Source organism: Odocoileus virginianus, chromosome 14, assembly GCF_023699985.2.
Source record: "Odocoileus virginianus isolate 20LAN1187 ecotype Illinois chromosome 14, Ovbor_1.2, whole genome shotgun sequence".
Taxonomy (NCBI): domain Eukaryota; kingdom Metazoa; phylum Chordata; class Mammalia; order Artiodactyla; family Cervidae; genus Odocoileus; species Odocoileus virginianus.
In genome coordinates, this window is record NC_069687.1 from 45,753,826 (window position 1) to 45,757,613 (window position 3,788).

Below are 3,788 nucleotides of genomic sequence, written 5' to 3' on the forward strand. Positions count from 1 at the left end.
ATTTCTAATAAGATCCCTGGTGGGGTTGAGCTGCTCCTGCATCTGGGACCACAGAGAGAACTCCTGAGTAGAGATCGGCTTGGGGGAGAGCATAAAAAGGCAAGGCAGAGCAAAAAGAACATGACTGAGTTGGGTCGGCGGGGAGGGCAACTGGTGTCGGGAACCTTGAAAAGTACAGCTCTTGTGAGGCACAACTCTAAGTGTTGAAGTTAGAAAAGAAAAGACATTTTCTAAAGCGACAAAAAGACGTTAAATATTTTTGATGAGAAGCATGGTGGATCTCAGAGGAGGGCATGGCAATCCACTCCATGGCAATCCAGTGTTCCTGCTGGAGAATCCCATGGACAGAGGAGCCTGGTGGGCTGCAGCCCATAAGGTCACAAAGAGTCAGACATGACTGAAGCGACTTAGCATGTGTGCACGCATGTGGATCTCACAACTCGTTTCAGAAAGATAACTCTAATGTCAAGATGAGGGGGTCTAGCTCTTTTTGAAAGCAGAAGAATTTGTCTGGATGGAGTGAGCGAAATTCGCTGTCATGTCCGACTCTTTGCGACCCCATGGACTATACGGTCCATGGAATTCTCCAGGCCAGAATACTGGAGTGGGTAGCCGGAGTCTGTGGCTATTCTGTATAATTTTGACACAGTAAACTAAATGAGATAGAGAAATTAAGTGACACGATACAAAATAAACTGATATTATCTTTTAAAATACTCTAGTTTTATCATATAACAATACTATTGATTTCTTATTAATATATTTTTAATTTAAGCAATATATATATGCACTTTTCATTAAAATTTTTGAAAATACAAAAAAAGAGAGAAAAGAAAGTCAATAACCCCAACTTCCACCACCACCAGTAAAACACTAGTGACTGTGTATTGTCTCCATCTTTTTAATGCATAAGAGAATTTCACTCTCAGTTGTGACCATACTATAGGTAAAAGGTTTTCTTCCTATTACTTTACAAAATTTATTTTCTTAAGTCACTGTAAGTGCTTCTTAAACACAATAGTTGCACATGAGTATGCTATAGAAGGTACTGATGCTTGCCTATATAACAGTCATATTCCAGATTTTTCCATGCCTGCTTTCCAAAAATTTTAGGCCAACACTTCTATTATTTGAATTAAGTAAATCTTGATTAGTATTAAAAAAGAATCATGGTAGTTCCTTCTTGCTGGTAGCTGATTTAATGGTTGTTACTTTCAGTTCAGTTCAGTTGCTCAGTCATGTCCGACTCTTTGCAGTTCCATGAATCACAGCAGGCCAGGCCTCCCTGTCCATCACCAACTCCTAGAGTTTACACAAACTCAAGTTCATCCAGTCAGTGATGCCATTCAGCCATCTCATCCTCTGTCATCCCCTTCTCCTCCTGCCCCCAATCCCTCCCAGCATCAGGGTCTTTTCCAATGAGTCAACTCTTAGCCTGAGGTGGCCAAAGTATTGGAGTTTCAGCTTTAGCATCAGTCCTTCCAACAAACACCCAGGACTGATCTCCTTTAGGATGGACTGGTTGAATCTCTTTGCAGTCCAAGGGACTCTCAAGAGTCTTCTCCAACACCACAGTTCAAAAGCATCCATTCTTCAGCGCTCAGCTTTCTTCACAGTCCAGCTCTCACATCCATACATGACCACTGGAAAAACCATAGCCTTGACCAGATGGACCCTTGTTGGCAAAGTAATGTCTCTGCTTTTTAATATGCTATCTAGGTTGGTCATAACTTTCCTTCCAAGGAGTAAGTGTCTTTTAATTTCATGGCTGCAGTCACCATCTGCAGTGATCTTGGAGCCCAAAAAAGTAAAGTCTGACACTGTTTCCACTGTCTCCCCATCTATTTCCCATGAAGTGATGGGACCAGATGCCATGATCTTAGTTTTCTGAATGTTGAGCTTTAAGCCAACTTTTCCACTCTCCTCTTTCACTTTCATCAAGAGGCTTTTTAGTTCCTCTTCACTTTCTGCCATAAGGGTGGTGTCATCTGCATATCTGAGGTTATTGATATTTCTCCCGGCTAACTTGATTCCAGCTTGTGCTTCTTCCAGCCCAGCATTTCTCATGATGTACTCTGCATATAAGTTAAATAAGCAGGGTGACAATATACAGCCTTGATGGACTCTTTTTCCTATTTGGAACCAGTCTGTTGCTCCATGTCCAGTTCTAACTGTTGCTTGCTGACTGGCATATAGGTTTCTCAAGAGGAAGGTCAGGTGGTCTGGTATTCCCATTTCTTTCAGAATTTTCCACAGTTTATTGTGATCCACAATACTGTTACTTTAATAAGTTTTTATTTTGACAAAGTTCTCCAAGATGGAAGCTGACTGAATAATGATCCCCAAAGTCATTAGATCCTAATCCCTGGACCTGTAAATGTTACATTATTTGGAAGATGACTCTTTCCAGATATGATTAATTTAAGCATTTTGAGACAAGTCAATTTCACTGAATTATATGGGTGAGCCCTAAAGGCCATCACAGCTGTCCTTACAAGAAAGAGGCAGAGTTTACTTCTACAGCAAATGTACTAAAATTGAAACAATACAGAGATTAGCATGGCCCCTGAGCAACGATGTCATGCAAATTTGTGTAGCATTCAAATTTTAAACAAGGGGTGGGGCAGGCAAAGGGAGATTTCACACAGGCACACAGAAGAGAAGGTGACTTGAAAATGGAACGAAGAGAGATTTGAAGATGGAGCGATATGGCCACAAGCCGAGGAATCCTAACAGCTATCGGAAAGTGGAAAAGGAAGGAATGGGCTCTCCCCTGGAACACCCTGAGAGAGTATGGCCCTAATGACACCTTAATTTTGACCTAGTGATGATGATTTTGGACTTCTGTTCTCCAGAACTGGACAGAATACATTTCTGTTGTTTTGTGTCACCATGTTTGGTGTCATAGAAGCTCCAGGCAACTCACATAGACCAAACCCTTCTTGAAATGTTCTGTCCCAATTCTGGTTAAATAGACATGGTCTATCAAATGGAAGGGTCTTCTTGGAAAGACTGTCTTACTCTTAAAAAGAAATACATGGTGGGAGGGAGTCTTATTGCTTCTTCCACATGTTGTTGCCCCTACATACAGCATTAGAATTGGAGAAGCCATCTTGTGACTGTGCAGCCAATCAAGCAGCCAAACAAGCCAGTGAGCCAAGGACGGGAGAGAAGAAAGATGGGACAAACTTGGGCCTTGGATGACATCATCAGACTGCTTTAGTTAACCAGCCCTGGGACTTCCCTATAATGAAACTTCTTCTTACATGAGATAATTTTCTTACGTGAATTAACATGATTTTTAAGGTCTCTTTAGTTGGGTTTTCCCTTACTTTCAGCTGAAAGCAACATACCAAGTGCATGCATCAAATGGATTACACCGTAATTCAAAAATGGGCAAACTGTGACCTGGCAAACAGCTACCTGGTTTTGTAAATAAAGTTTTATTGGACCCCAGCCTCAACCACAGACTACTGTCTATGCTCTTTAGCACCACAACAGCAAAGTTAGGTAGTTGTGAGGGAGATCAAATGGCTCACGAGCTTAAAATTAGGCTATCTGATACTGTAAGAAAAAGTTCACAAGCTTCTGCCATTCTTGAACACAACTGTCCCAACTGTCCTTTTATTGTTGGATATTGCTTTTCTAGTCTCTCCAAAAATTGTCTTTTTCACACAAGCTTTTAACCTGTCACTTGGGCGTATTCCTACATATAAGACTGAGTGTGATCCACAGAGGAAGAGTCCAATAAGAAAATAAATAAGCATGCATGGAAACAATTTACAATA

General features: G+C 41.1%; 1 pseudogene; it reads left to right on the forward strand.

Annotated features, from left to right (window-relative positions):
* Positions 1 to 2,511: 2,511 nt before the first annotated feature.
* LOC139038344 (U6 spliceosomal RNA) lies at positions 2,512 to 2,611 on the forward strand (annotated as a pseudogene).
* The last annotated feature ends 1,177 nt before the right edge of the window (positions 2,612 to 3,788 follow it).